A 16976-nucleotide genomic window follows, 5' to 3' on the forward strand; every position below is an offset into this window, starting at 1 on the left:
TTTGATCCTTTTGATGTAGAGAACAATGCCTAAAAGTTTTGAGCCGAAAGCACGCCCATACGAAAAAGTCCTCATTTTACACTATAAGCCCTATTTATAACCGATGGTAAGTTTGCGTTTTGTGCGACTCTTTTTCCAGAGTTTATAAAGAAATTCTATCCCTGGTTGTATATTCATTGCATCTTTTGACTATGCTGAACAGAATTACTGTATCAAGATGTTTATCATGTATGCTGGAGATTATGGAAGCGGATTATGGTTATGGTTGTAGAGATTATGGTTGCGAAAATCGAAAGAAGGATGTTGGAGGCCTTACAGTCACTGTACTCTTAAAAAGAGCACTAGCACTAAAAAGAGCAATTAAAAAGAACCAAAGCACTGTCTCTGATGATCTTGGTGGGGCTGTTAGTTACTTGGGTTGTATATCCATCAACAATTCGAGTCTACTAACCTGTGTTGGCCACTGATTACGAGTAAATCTATAAACTCTATATTATGATATTATAAATCAATGATAAAAACATATAAGACGCATAGTTACGATATTATGCGTATGTTTTGTTGCTTACATATATACTACTACTTTTACTAATAACTCACTGCAGCACCAAGCCGCCTGAAGCCAACACAGCCACGCACGCTCCTCCTCCAACCTAATCTATTTAAACCCTCCCTCTTTACACCCTCCCAGGAAGTTCCCATTTCCTTTAAATCTTTATTTATGACATCCTCCCAACCCAGACAAGGACGACCTGCTTTCCGTGTAGCCCCAGACGGTTGGCCAAAAAGGACAATCTTCGGTAATCTGTCATCCTTCATCCGTAGAACGTGGCCTAGCCATCTCAACCTTTCTTTCATTATAGCCCCAGAAAGCGGGATTGAACCACATTTTTCGTGCAGCATACTGTTTGAAATACGGTCAGTCAGCCGGGTATCCAGAACAATCCGTAGGCAATTTCTCTGGAAAACATCTAGTAAATTTTCATCTGCTTTTCGGAGTGCCCATGCTTCAGAGCCATATTTGACCACTGTCATCACTGTAGCTTCCAATATTCTAATCTTGGTATGTAGACTTGTCTTTCTATTCTTCCAAACTTTTTTAAATGTGAAAAAACACCCTGAACTTTAGCTATTCTATTTTTAACATCTTCACTGCTCCCTCCATCTTTACTAATAATACTACCAAGGTAACTGATAATCCCAACCTTATCAATCTTTTCGTTACCTAATGTCACCTGTTCATCTTCACTTATTCCTAGCCTTAGTGAATTAGTCTTCTTAACATTAATTTTCAAGCCTATTTTAGCACCCTGAACTCGTAAAACCTCTAAAAATTCATTCATTTTTTAATTTTAGTTATGCCTAGCAGCAAGATATGTAGACAGTCCACGAAGAAAAGGCATATACCTTTCACAATTTAAGGCAACCCTTCTCGGTATAGTTACTCAACCCACAGAACAGCCGACAACAGAAAAGCCATTGGTAACGGAATCTAATGAAACAACGTCATTGTTTTCAACAGGAATGACACCTAGTATTGAGAGTACGGCACTGAGGACAACAATAGGAACAGGAAGTTCTAGAACAACATATTCTTCAGCTGAAACCACTGGTAAGTCTGCTAGATTATATAAAAGAACAGACTGACAAGAGATACCTTAGGAAACCAAGGGATAAATCGGACAACCAATACCAAACATTATTAACACCTCTCTGTTGTCAATGGTTGGTATATACAATAAAAGGTCATCCCGCCCGAGGCAATGGGGTTGATGATAACCACCAAAATATACTTATTAGACCTTTTTAACTTTCCAAGGAAAATTACAATAACAAAATTTTGATATAGTAGGCTATCACAGTCTATAGGATAATGAGTAGCAGAAATAGCCACTTCAGCGAGATCTGATTTTGGTGTACCTCAAAACTGTAGCTTCCCTCCCTCCTTATATTAAACAAAAGTTTTAAATTGATACCATAACAGATTTCCGGTGTCTTTTAGATACACCCTTTTTTATAACAAATGGCAGATAAGCCGTAGGTCATTTTTGTAACCTGGTACAACATTGCGTCTTTCGATTTAAATCGCTATAACTTAAAGTTCTCTTTTTAAAATTCAAATGGGACCAGAGAGCATATAGCCCCCCACCCTCCTTAACACCCTCTTTTCCTCAAATACATCCGATCAAATTTTAAGACAACCATTGTGTTAAAAATAGATGAAAAATCCTATAACAAAAGCTCCAGGGTTGACACAACACACCAAAGTCTGAGGCAAATGTTTTATGTTATGCCCCAAAATTATTATAATAGTTCATAAGTTAGTGAAGATTACGAATATGACTTACGGAGAGGATAAGTACCTAGCAATTTAAAGAAAAATCCTAAGTGAACCCTCTATAAAAAGATAATAGGAGTGAGTGTGGTAGCAAAAGAGGCAAATTTAACCAAATTGCTGAGTATGATGACACTTCTTATTATCAGAGATACTCTATATAAGGTTTTAAGAGAAGACTATGTGATTCCAGGTGTCTGAGTCATTAAACCCCTTCTAGTCCTTAGTTTTAGAGATCATAAGAAAGGGTTTAATTCAGCTGATTGAAGAGCCTTAGTCAATATGCTATCCTTGTATGGTAGACCAGATAAATACAATAAAATTTTTAGTACTATTTACGAGAATGATATTTCTGCAGTTAAGGTAGAACATGGGTTTAGTAGCTGATTCCATTTTCAATAAGGAGTTAATAAAGTTTGCGTTCTATCCATTGACACCCTAAGGGGGTGGGGTGTCAGCCTTGCTGAATCACACTGCTTTATATTTTAATGTTATTGTTTTGAGATTTCTATTATACAGCACTGGAAGGAATGATATGATCAGGTATGCCCTCCCCCCCCCCCAAAAAAAGAGCTCATGGGTACCTATAGTCATATCCCTATTTATCTGGGTCATTTTGACGGGCTTGTCGTAAGGAAAACAACAAAGGCAATTGGAGAACATGGAATCAATTTGAGAAATTAAACTCTCCTAGACTTAGATAATGCTAAAGATGTAAGCATCCTAGATGAAATATTAGCAAAACGAGTGAATTTTAAAGGTCTCTCTCTTGGATTCTGGGTGCAAGAATTGGTGTGAAATTAATGTTAAGAACACCAAGTCCCTAATGCCAGAAATAATTAAAGGTAAGAAGGTGATACTGGGTAACGAGGACATCGATCAAGAGAACGGCTTCACTTACCTAAACAGTATCAGCACTAAAGACATCGGGTGTAGTAAAGATGTTAAAAGTAGAATAGCTAAGGTTCAAGCTCTTTTTTTTTTCTTTTTTTTTTACTGTTAAAAACCTTGTAAGGTCATGAAAATAAATCTGCAAACCAAGATTAAATTGTTCAAAGCTACACTGATGACAATGGTCAAGAACGATTCTGAAGCGTGGGTACTCAAAAGAATGGAGGAAGATTTGCTACATCTTATCCAGAAAAATTTTCTACGGATTATTTCGGGCTTCTGCTAGATGGTATACTACTAGTGGAAAGTAATGGCTGGGTTACTTCTCAAAATAAAATTATGACACTTTTAATAATCAATTTCTGCGTATCCTGAAAGATCACTTAAAAATTCATCTAGACTTGGTAAATCTTGATGATTTTCACTTTGAACGGGGATTGGTCAACTATTGTTAAATCTCTAAATTCTTGGTACACTTTAAAATGTTTTTGAATTAAAAGTGCTATTAAAAGTATTATTCACTTAAATTCATAGTTCACTTAAATTGTGATTTACCCAATTTACAACAAAAAGCAAAGCTTTCCTATAAATGTAAAGAGCAAAGTTCAAACTTAAAACGAACAAAAATTATTTATCTTCAGCCAGTTCAGTATGTATCTGAAAAATTGGCATCAAAATCTTTGATTGCTGCGAAAAATTTTCTACGAACATGGAACTTTCCCCTATTTCATGAAAATGGAAACACCTGTTGAGGATAAAAGGGTATCTACAACACGTTTCACAAACGTGGTACCATAGTTATAGCTATTTTTCTATTCAGAATGAAATATTGAAAAGTAGCCTTGTAGCTAAAAGTTTAAAATGGATAAAACTAAAAAATCTGGACACGAGCATAGAATGGATAAGAGACGAAGACTGATGGTTGAATGTGCAAGGGGATCGAGGGATATTTCCGGATATTTTGGTAAAATATTCGAAAATACCAGGAAATCGAAGGGTAAGTTTTGACTAATAATAAACCCTCTCCACCCTAAAAAAATCCTTAATTTTAGTTTTGTGACTAATTAAATAGTGAATGCCCCAATAGGGCTTTCATGTGAATAAATCTATCTATCTATTTATTTTAACTATATAGCTAATTTGGTTGAATTTAGATGAATGAAAGAATTCAAGACAATTTAGGCCAGGAACAGATACATGAGGTTGGAGGTGGCAACCCTCCCCCTAGGAAACTTCTGGCACACTTATACCTTCCTTTTTTCTTTTTTTAAACTTTCTTATAATAAACTTTTTAATTTGGTGCCCAGCACGAATCACATTGGTACCCTTGGTTCAGGAGCCCCCTTACCCAAGATTTTGCTCTTGATCTGTTAGTGATTCAGACATAAAACTGCTCGCACGATCAGTTTACGAATCATTTTGTCATAAAATTATGAGATAAATCTCGTTTTTATAAAAACTAATCATATAATTAAACTTACTTTCTAGATCTTCATCTTCAGAATGTGTTCCCTTTTTCCTTTTTTTGCAGATTTATTTTATTTTCTTTCTTGTAAGCCCGTCGATTTAGGGTATGGTGTCTGGGCTTCAATGATGGGAACATGACAAGGTAACTTTCACAATTTTAGTTAATTTAGATTTAGAAAATTTAAGTAAAGAAGAGAAGAATAATAGACTACGCAAACAAGAGAATTTCTGGATCCATACTCTTGGTACAGCTTATCCTTTTGGGCGAAATGATCGTGTAGCAAAATATGGAGACATCTCTCATGTTGTTGTTAAACGTATTGATGGTTTTATGGATCCTCCTTCTTTTACTTGTCCTACTAAACGTAAAAGACGATCGAGAGGACGTAGGAAATATAATAGAAAAATGAATTAGATTTACATATGTTTTCAACGGATCTATGCCAGCTACTTAAATCTAAGGGTATGACTTCTGTAATAAAATTTCTATAAAAATTTTCCAAGAGGAATTTAATCAGACTTTTCTGGATTGTTAAGAATAATACATCTCTTGAATATAATTTTAAAGTAACATGTGATACAGTTTGCATTCTAACTAAAACGAAAATCATTTAAAAAAAGAATAAGTCTGATAAGGTTGGTAATAAGGACAACATATTATATTTACCTATTAATTTTACTTGTAAGCAGATTGAAGATATTAATCTACGAGAAATTTTAAATCAGCGGGATGTGAAACAGGCCTTTCCTAGTAATTTGAATTATAATAATAGTCCAGTTTTAATCTATAAATTTTCAAAAACTATTGGGCAAATGATTTTTAATTATAATTTAATACTTAAAAGATTTGACAGTGAAATAAATTGGAAACCTGTTTGTAATTGTAACCATCTAGGTCCATTTGTAAATCCCACTTACCAACATTTTATAACAGGGGACTTGTAAATAATAAAACAAGATGATCTTCAAATTATAATGAAGAAAGAGGTTAATTTTCACCTTGCTCATCTTTTGAAACCATCGAGCATTCTTGATAGCTTGGAAAATGATTTTGATTTATTTATTGATAATATGAAAAAAACTTCGTTTTCTTAAAGAGTTAATGAGGCTGCGTCCCAAAGTCGAACCTTAAAACGTACAGAAATTAGGAGAGGCAGTAGGGGGGCTGCCGCCCCCCAAACCTCCCGCTTTTAAAGACTCTTTTGTACAGGTTTTTTGTTGTGGGGGGCTGCCGCCCCCCTAACCCCCCGCTCTTGGCTTCGGGAAGGCCCTCTTTCAATTAACAAAACAAAAAACCTGTACAAAAGAGTCTTTACAAGCGGGGGGTTTAGGGGGTGGCAGCCCCCCTACTGCCTCTCCTAATTCATGTACGTTTTAAGGTTCGACTTTGGGACGCAGCCTCTTTAACTCTTTAAGAAAACTAAGTTTTTTTCATATTATTTCTGTACGTTTTTCTACAATTCATGGTGGATGGAATTTAATAATTCCTGTACTCCTCGTACAGGAATTAGGACTGCCTCTCCTAATTCCTGTACGTTTTAAGATTCGACTTTGGGATGCAGCCTCTTTAACTCTTTAAGAAAACGAAGTTTTTTTCATATTTTGTGAAAAAAAACCGCCCGATAAGGGACTTGAACCCTTGACCTTAGGATTAAAAGTCCCACGCTCTACCGACTGAGCTAACCGTGCATGTTTGAAGTCGAAATACCTGCATGTGTATAAATATAACTTTTAAGAATTTCAAAAATTAACATGGGCTCTTATGGGGAAATGGGTTTTTCTAAGCTAGAAAATCGGGGGGTTAAGATTTTCCCACGAAACTTTTCAGGAAAATTACTCGGAGAATTCCGCGTCGAATGAGTCTTTGTACACCCAGATCCGATGTCGGCTGTGACCTGTAGGCGTGGCGAAAAAAAGAACATGAACATAAAGTGGCTATGTGTGGTATCTGGAAAACAGGGAAGGATTTATCGGATCGAGCTGCAATTTCGTGGATAAGCTCCTGGGCCCTAGGGGACCTTAACTTGTGAATTTCAGCCCGATCAGACAACGTTAAAGGGGGGTTGGGTTTGGTGGTCGAAACTTTCGGCCAGATTTTCCCCATGAAGGAAAAGTCGGAGGGGGATGAAATTTGGCAGGTTTCTCAGTTGGAGCTTGGGCTACGAAATGCATCCCTCTGCGACCACTGGAACCGAAGATCGCTTAACATTGCCGTGGTTCGCCTCTTTAAAGCAGCACGAGTGTGCCTCCTTGATGTAAGAAAGAGAATGTAAGAATGAGTGGTGTAAGAAAGAGAATAAAAATAAAGAGAGTTTTCAAAGTTGGAAGAATTTAATTATCAATAGAATACAAAAGAAAATATATTCTAATTTAAAAAATAGTAACACTAAACCATTATTTTATAATGCCAGAATAAAACAAGCAATTGGTAATCTACATAATGAATTTGTAATTGTGCCTGTGGATAAAGCTAATCACAATTTTGCCATAATTTGTCAGAAGCTATATTGTGATATCTTAGTAAGGGAGCTATGCACGACTTATGTTTACGAAAAGGTGAATTTAGAGGATGAAAATTTAATTGAAAAAACTGAGAAAATACTTAAAAAAATTTAATATTAGAATTAATGACAATAATAAAAAGTTCCCTTTCCTATATTGGACTGAAAAATTTCATAAAAATCCCCCTAAACCACTGTTTATTGCTGGACCAGCTAGAAGTCCAACCCGCATTGCTGCTACTGACCTCTCTTTAATTTTAAAGGAAATTATAAACAAACTTAAAACTTATTGTTCTGGTATTAAAAAACTTTCAAATTTTAACCTATGCTCGAGTGTTAATAATTCACTGCAGGTGATAGACTCTTTAACAATGGTTTCAGCTAAAAGAATTTAGTCTTTCGATTTTGCGCCAATGTATGCTGATTTATCACTTAATGTAGTGTTAGAAAATTTAAAAACGGTTATCAAGAAATCTTTCCTCTTATCTAGTAAGAGGTTCTTAAAAATAAACACTTGTATTAAAAGAGCTATATGGACAAACTGCTTTAAGACTACAGTTAGCTCGATATGTTACAGCTTAGGTATGATTTTTGATTTATTAGAATTTGTTTTATATAATACTTAAAGATTTAATGGTGCTCTGTACAAGCAAATCGTGGGAATTCCCATGGGGGAGGGGAATGCCAGCCCATTTATAGCTGACTTGTTTTTAAGTCAACTCGAATATAAATATATGATGGATAAGAATAATCCAAACAATTTAAAACATGATTTGTAGAATAATAAAAAATATTTAGATGACATTTTGGTTCTAATAATTGTCCATGGGAAAAACAATCCGTATTCAGATCTATAGCTCATTATTCTAATAATTGCCCTTGAGCTTTGTTGATGGTGATTGCTAACCGAACATTCCCTGTGTCCCGGTCGTCATTTATATTCCCTGTGTCCCGGTTGTTATTTGTTTCTCGGTGTCCCAGTCTTTAATTTCTCTTTGAGTGTCCCGGTCATCATTTATATTCCCTGTGTCCAGGTCTTCATTTGTGTCCCAGTGTCCCGGTCTGTAATTTCGTCAGTCTACAAACAAATTCATGACGACATACAGCTCAATCCTTATAATGACGTCAGTCGACACACAAACATGACGTCAGTCAACACACACACACACAAACAAACAACTTATTTGTATATATATATATATATATATATATATATATATATATATATATATATATATATATATATATATATATATATATATAGAGAGAGAGAGATTTGGTAAATGACGACTTATAATTACTTACAACACGACTGCCTGTCCTTGGAATATGCTTAATGGTTGATTGTGTATGGCTATGCTGTTTGACATATGTGATTGTATGGATGAGTAGGGTTAAGGCCCCATTCAAGTGCTGATCTATATTAATTACTAATGTAGGAAAACAGTCTTCCTTTTCTCCTTCTGTCTTTTTTTATGCGTTTGTGCAGTTGCATTGGTGATTTCTTTTTTCATTATATTAATTTATGTTCAGGAGTAATTTTTGGCAGATTTTTTTAATCTCTTTCTTAAGAGTCCATCGATTTAGGGTACGGTTTATGGGAGTCATTGATAGGGGTATGATAAGGATGGGTCACAGGAGGGGAAACACATTATAATGGTGGTTTCGGGAAATGTTTTCGACATTTGAGTTTGCCAAGTGGGATTTGGGAGAGCTAACTCACATGCTCTATCTTATTGAGCTGCCTGACTGGAGTAAGATGCAGGGTAGAATAATATCTTCCTAGGACGAAGTCCTAGTTGAATATCGTCTGTTGCATAATGCAGAAGTTAGAAACTACCCAGATTGATAAGATCGACGTAGGCTGGCTGATTCACAAGTATTAATTATTTCAAGATGTATTGTCCCTTCAAGACAACTTGGAAGACTATTGAATTTTTTATTGCCTCTGTCTCCCTCCCTTTCTTCATTGACTACCCGATATTACCCCATGTTTTGTTTATTATTACCCCGAAATTATGGGGGATAAATAGATAACGACCATATCAATGTCTATCTCATCGTAGGTTATTTTGTGTACCATAGTTATAGTTTCTTTGATAGAAGCACATTTCTTGGAATCCATCTGCAAAACAGAAGTTATCGCCTGCTGCAAAGCACGTGGGAAATTTTTAGGTCTGCGAAACTCCCCAATTTACCAGTTGGGAACACGAAAGCGTTATGTACACCTCCTATCTCCTGTCATTACACTCGAATCAATTGGTTCCCTTGGTCTAGTGCCACCCCCCCCCCCAAGATTCTGCTCTAGATCCACCCCTGTGTAGAGCCTATTAGATATATCACTGCTTTTGCTATAGCCACTACTTCTGCTTGAAACACTTAGTCTAATCAAGCTAACTATATTCTTATAGGAAATTAAAAAATCAGCTCCCACTTTATTATCTTCTTCGGATGCATCTATGGATCTATCTACACTGTCCAAATAATACCTTTCTTTTGTCATCTTAAATTACTGATCATAATCTAAATTATCCCACTTTTCAAATTCAGTATTGCAATGGTAAAGAATGGATTCCCAATGAGCAATATGTAGCCTACATATTAGGTATCCTTAGCATTGTTGTCAACTGGCATTCCATTTGAAGCTGTTCCATTATCTTCTTTTTCCTCACTATACCTTTTTTTATTTCCTTTCAAACTATTATCTTCCCTCTTTTAGCGTTTCTGATTTAACTGGATTCGACAGGTCACCTTTGCATGTGTTTAGTAAAAACTTTAAATATGCTATGTCTCCCCCGCTGCCTAGCTTTCTAATTCCACTTTCTGATTCGAAAAAATTCTGCGGAGTTGTCTTTCTAGTTCCAAAAGCTGTCTTTATAGCAATATATTGAATGGTTTCTAGCTCCTCTAACGACGACTTAGACGCCGCCTTATAGATTGTTCCTCCGTATTCCAATTTTATACTTATATATTTTACGTAAAATTCCATCAAACAATTTGTTCACCATTTAAAAAAAGGCAAAGAGCAGAGTACTTTTTTCATCACCTGATTGCAATTGCTTTTGTTTTCTGGACCAAAAACTGCACACAATTTTCCTTGGTCCATGTTTCAAATAACTTTATTTTCATCTGGACCGCTTGTTGCCCCTCCTCAGAGCTATCACATACTATCGAAATTCCACTATCATCACCAACAATTCCAGTTCTGAACTATTCGGTATCCACTCGTAGGCCTATATCAAATTCGCTTATATTTTGATATTCTGGCCTCAATAGAGAACCTCGTGGAACGCCATGTTTCCTCAATACCTTTCTTTACGAATATGCTTTATCTACTTTAATCTTTTCTTCCTCCTATATATCATTTTGAGCCATTCTAAATAAAAAGATTCCAAAATTTTCAAATGTTGAAGGCATAAATTAAGTATTTTGGGTTTTTAATTTCCGCGGAATATGTTTTGTCCAATTGGATGGGGTATAGACAGAGGCAATTGTACAAACAGAGAGAAAACTTTTGTAATTATGAAGGGAACTTATAGCACTCAGAAGAGGCCTAAATTTCATTATATCTGACTGGTTTATGGCTTATTTGAAATACACAAAGGAAAAGTTTTGCCGCTTTGAATTGTTATAAAATATTTCTTCGACCGCTTTACCCTTTTGGGGTAGTTCGAAAAATAAACTTAATGAGAACAATTGATCTTAGAAAAAATTTATCTTACCGTTTCTTAGGTTCAAGATTTGTCATTTTTAATAATTTGATAAAAAAAAAACACTTCATGAGTAAGTACAAAGGGCCATAAGAACCATCATTGGGAAGAAATTACTAAGGAAAAGATTGTTTTTCCCCTAACTAAAAAGATTTTTCTTATAAACGCCGTTCCTGCGAGCTTATCAAAACATTTTTCCTAAATAAAATACAAAAATAACCATTTTAAAAAATGAGGGATTAAGATTTAGATATTCAAATACGTCTACAGGGTGACTTCAGTCCTCTAGACCGCCAAAAATTACGCTGATTTTCAATCCGATTTTAATTAATCTTATGATAAATCAACCAATACACTAGTTCAAAAATTTTTATCAAAAGAATATTGTTCATATCTGCAGAAAAACAACAAATATTGCTGAATATTATAATTTTGGTGTCATTCCAAGCTTCGACATTCCACAGTTTTTGCTCTTAAATAGAAAAGTTGAAAAATATACACGATTTCCGTTCCGAATAATAAACCCTATTTCAATGAAAAAACAAGCTGGAAGACTAAAATACTTTTTTCCACAAAAGAAATATTTCAAAGAAAAGTAGACCCATCTTAAAACCTAAAATGAGCTAAAAAAAAGTCACATGATACATCAAACATAAAACGAATGTAAATTGCTATGACTGAATCAAGAGACGCTTTAAACAAGCAGGAGTGAAAATGATCAATCACTTCAATCATTACTATTGCAAATACTGATATTTATAAATACCCAGAATTAAGAACGAAAAAAAAAACTAAATGAAATTAAAAGCAAGCTAGTCAGAAGATCACTATAAAAGTAATATTTTTGTTACTGATGGTACTAGACAGTATTATTTGTCATGACTGAAACGCAGTGTTATTTTCTCCTGGTTTAGTGTAAAATTTAAATCTAGTCAGATGCAAAAATACCCACCACTAAACAAGTATTGCTTATGTTATGCCAAAGCAATTGCCAGCTAAAGTGTCATTGGTACAAAGGACCTGTTGTCTTTTGTCTGATTTAAGAGGCTCTTTAATGGATATGAAAATCGAAATAGTGAAAGGATGAATTGATGAAAGAAAATTGTTCAATTGATTACTATACAGTCTTTTTTTTTCAATTCTTAAGACGAAAATTATTTTACAGAGCCTGAAATTTGAACTTCGCCAAGTTACAACCACTGTATAGACGGATGGAGCCTAGTTTGCAGCAGTGAAAGTGACTGTAGCTGTTTTCGATGCTTAGTTAGTTATTCACCTTTCGATGTTGCTGTAGAATTTTGTGATGCTCTCGGAGGAAGCCTCCCTTCCTTCCATTCAGAAGACAAAAACAATTTTATCTATGTGTTTCAAGATGACTTAAGCCATGGTGATTGGATTGGCCTTAAGAGGAAAAACATCACGTTTGAATGGATTGACGGAAGCATGTTAGACTTCACAAGCTGGAATGATGGCTCACCTCCATACAACACCCCTACCAAGGATTGTGTTTATTTTGTTGGGTTTGAAGATGAAGGATTTACAGCACTCTTCAGATGGCAAGACAGTCCATGTTCTGAGCTGCGTCCAATATTATGTGAGATGCCAATTATAATAGCATCATTACACAAACACTAACCTTCACAAAAATTCAAGATAGAACAGCTACTATTGAAAAAAACTGCAACCTCTATGGATTTTATTTCCGAATCTTTCCATAAGATTATACCATAAAAATGAAAAAAAAAAATAAAAACTATGTTGTTAAGTTCAGTACTTTCAGTGTGTTTGTCAGAATATTGTTCAGTTTCAAGCAAATATCGGCATTGCAAATTATGAATAAACTTGGTTTAGTTTAAAATCCCTGATCTCTGAACATCTTTCCAACTAGACTTAAATAAGTTATATTTAAATATATTCTCCTTTCTAGTTTAGTCTTATAATACAAATCAAGTAAAAGCGAAAGAACTACAACTTACAACCCAGCAACCCACATTGAAATGCACACAAGCAAAATAGGGTTTTACAGTAAATTGCACAAAGGACGTATCAATTTTCTAATTTCTTTGGCGTTTAAAATCGTTTCAAATTCACTTTTTGCATACTCGTATGGATTTTATTTTTGCAATTTATCATTTTTCCTTTTTATTGAGACCGATTTTCAGCATAAGATATGAAAAAATTTCAGAAAAATGATTTTTGAATAATTAAAAATAGATAACATCCTTAGACCCAACTCTACTTGAGATTCCCAAGGTGGATAGAGTGATTATTTCAAATTCCATTGGGAGAGAAGGTATATTCCCAAGGTGGATAGAGTCAGTATTTTTAAATTCCATTTGGGGAGAAGGGAATGCTTGAGTTTAATTAGACTTCTACCAGGACATTAAACATAACATGAAGTAATAATCAAGCTGTTTATGTCAAGATTTCACCAAGGTATTTTAAGATTATTTCAGAGTAACTGCCTGTGTTCTAGTGGTCAGAGATCGTTATCTCAGCCTTAAATTGTCTTTGAAATTAGAAATGAAAAATGCTTAGACTCTATGGTGCATTTCCAGCATCAAGGAGAACTAAATACAGCTAGGCTATAGTTTAAATTTCTAAAATTCAAGTATGTGAAAATTCTATGTAGTACCGCTTTTAACTTAGCTTCGAGATTTTTCAAGTAGTTCCAAAGCATATTACTGTCTATAAGAGGTAACAATTGAATAAAACAAAATGAACCTATGATACACCTGAATTTCAGACTATCGATAAGGAAGCTGTAGCTTTGTTTCAAAGCTAAAGAATCAATTTACTTTCTTTCGATTCTCCTTTGTGACCTAATTTTTAGTTATTAAACCACACCATGAATATCAATGAATAGCGAAAATATCTTTACTACTAAAGATTTTTGGGACACATCAGTTACACACCTTTCTTTTTGACTCCACCTCCCATGATATTTATGCTATGATAGCAACTGAAAGTACTGCTATGACACAAAGGTAAACTTCCGTTTTTCGCACGATGTGATGTGTCCGGCTTCTAAACCAAATTATCACAACTTTTTAATATTTATGCTGTTTCTCCAATTCTTGAGCATAATTAAACCATACAAACCATAATTTTTAGACAAGAACCGTTAAAAATAGACAAGGGAAACAAAACAAAATTGCAAAGACAACAAACCAAAAAACGAAAAGTAAAATTGAACGTGGAATATCGTCATCTACGATCCTTGTATTTAAAAGAAATATTATTTTGAAATGGTTATCTCATTTAATTCACAAGTGAAGTCATAGAAAATAGATATATTAAAAATAATAATACAATAAGTGCGGTTTCTCAGTCTTTTGAATTAAATTTGGCAGAATGTCATATTTCTTTACTGTATGTACCTGGTCTAAGTGAAAAACTGAAACCGATTTTACGCAAATACAATATTGATGCATGCTTTTAATCAATTAGACCATTAAGCAGTTTTTAAACTTAGGGAACGATTTCAATCGTGGTAATTTGGGTAGTAGAGCATATAGTATTCTTTGCTCCTGTTGAAAGTTTTACATTGGCAAAATCACCAACAGTTAGTTGAGCGATCTATGGAGCATCTTATCTCAATAAATGAAGCTCTAAAATTTAACAAACCTCCTAAAAATTTCTTTTTTCAACCCCGACAGAAAAAACTTTTATCACCCTGATTATTGTATACATTTCGACGATGACATGGCCAATACTAGCGATAGAGGATTTATACACTGGGTTAGGGAGGCAATTGAAATAAAGAAAAAAATATATTCCTGCTAATGTTTCAGTAATTAGAGATACGGGTAATTTAAATACTGACCCGATATATGGCATTCTCCTTGCAAGTTAACCAATAGCTAATGAGGGTAATAAAGTTTTACAAAATCACCAGAGGACTAGATTAAATACAAGACCTAGAAGAATTGCTGCAATAGTATCAAACAATATGATTATTTCGTAACTTAAAAGATAATCCTATGTTCATTTTATTTTGTCCAGTTGCTTTAGTTTTTTCATTGAGAAAAATCTATTAAGCTTCTCGGGCGCTTAATCACAGTAGCAACAATTTGTTGCTTTATTTCTTGATTTTGGATTTTATTTGATTATAGTTTACTTTAGTTCTCGGTTTTTGCTTTCTTAGCATAGAAGATGCCTTTTTGCACATAAGCGTTGCTTTCGTTTTGTCTTTTCCTTCTACTGGCAGTAGTCCTGTGTGGAAATCAGTACGTCATAAATTCACCCTAAACGAGCATGTAAAGTGTCATGCAGAATCCCCAGGGAACAAGCAATAGGAGCAAGTATATAGCTCGAGAAAATTAATTTTTCAACTTGACTCTGCAAGAGTGAATACTCATTATCGTTTTTGAGCTATAATGTTACAATATATTTCTTTTTTCTGTTTTAATTATCTAATACACACAGGTTAACTGCTCAATTAAAGTGTGAGAAACACTGTCAAGGAAACATGACCGAAGAACTTTAACAGAAACTTGAAAGAAATCAGAAACACACGTACAGAATTTTCAAACAAGAAAGAACTTTAACATAAACTTAGAAACAAGAAACAAGTTTGACAAAATGTCATTTGACAAAAAGATCATTGGTTATCCACGGTATTTCAGTGTCACTCACAGTAATCTTTTACGGGGAAACAAGTCTAAAACTGCTCCTGAAGCTGAATATTCAGCTTATTGACTTTGATATTAACATCCTGTTCAGAGCAAATGTCCTCAAACTGATAATTACCGATGCAGCGAGCGAATTTAGATATCGAGTCCTCATTAAGTGGTTGCACTGTATATTTGACTCGTTTTGGCTTCGGAATTGCCGAACTAGCTTCCCAGAAGATGTAAAGTGATCAGAATTCAGAAGGGGTCCTAGGGATCTCGATGCGTAATTAAAGTCTGTCAAGTTACGAGCTCTGCTCTCTGTTGGGGCATAATATTTTTTTTGTATATTTTTGATTTGAATTAATAACAAAAAAAGTTAGTAAAAATCCAGTCGAGTGTGCTGTCACTTTGATGGGTAGGTATTGTAATGGCTTGCTTCAAATCTAAAATATTTGAAACCCATTGCCTATTAGTTTTTAGTGCTTTCAGGATAATAGACCAAAGCAACAATTAAACATGAAATTCTTTTTGATAAGCGTGCAGGTTTGCATTCGGTCCATAATATTTCGTGGTCGGAGTCAATAGGCTCAATTAACAGCTTTGAGGGTAGGTAACTACGAACATAAAGTCCAACACCTCCTCCTCGACGATTCAAGCCACGATCGCGACGCGTATTAAAGTAGCTTGCATAACCTTTGATGCGCGCCGATTCGTCAGAAGTGTCCCAACATTCGCTTTTTATTATTATTGAGGCGTTGTTCTGCCTGGCAATAACTTCAAGTCCATCAGTTTTGTTGTTCAAAGATCTAGAGTTACACACAAGTATATTTGGCAACTTATATTTAGCTGAAGGACGTTCGGGCTTAAGAACGGGCGGGCTACCCTGGATGGGGCATGCGGGGGTTTTTCAAAGCTCTTAAGACTCAGAAAAAATCTAAGAATCTTTAGTCAAAGAAATCCAACCAGGCTTCAGTCTGGGGCCATGTTTATATCGGTGGCTGGTGTTTATACCATACCCCCCACGATTAACCCCCTGGATATGCGGAAAACACCCCCTATAAAATACCCTTCCGTGGAAAATAACCCCCCAAAAATACCCTTGCCCAGAGGAAAACACCCCCACGGAAAATACCCCCATGGAACATACCAACCCGTGGAAAATACCCCGCTGGCGGAAAATATCTACCGGGAGAATACCCCCTTTTCTCCTTGGTAAATAAGGCTTTCCAAATTTGAGAATTTTATTTGAGTTTTTTTTTTATTTCCGTGGAGGGATGGAATTTTGGTGTTTGTGTATTATGCACCACTAATTCAAGTTTATACTGCGTAAAATTCTAGAACAAGCCCTTTTTTTGTCAGCTTATTCGTTATTTAGGAACAAATTTTGTGCTACAGAATTGTAAATTAGGGGGGAGGGTAAAAAGAGCGTATTTGCATTCAAAATGTGTTAGGTAAA

The 16976-nt window shown here is 34.9% G+C and overlaps 1 long non-coding RNA gene across 1 annotated transcript; it reads left to right on the forward strand.

The window, feature by feature from the left end:
- Nucleotides 1-1249: 1249 nt before the first annotated feature.
- On the forward strand, nt 1250-12669 carry LOC136024607 (uncharacterized). Its single transcript, XR_010616856.1, has 2 exons — nt 1250-1612; nt 12070-12669. It is a non-coding gene; the product is annotated as an uncharacterized LOC136024607 (long non-coding RNA).
- The last annotated feature ends 4307 nt before the right edge of the window (nt 12670-16976 follow it).

This window comes from Artemia franciscana, chromosome 3, assembly GCF_032884065.1.
Source record: "Artemia franciscana chromosome 3, ASM3288406v1, whole genome shotgun sequence".
Classification (NCBI taxonomy): Eukaryota; Metazoa; Arthropoda; class Branchiopoda; order Anostraca; family Artemiidae; genus Artemia; species Artemia franciscana.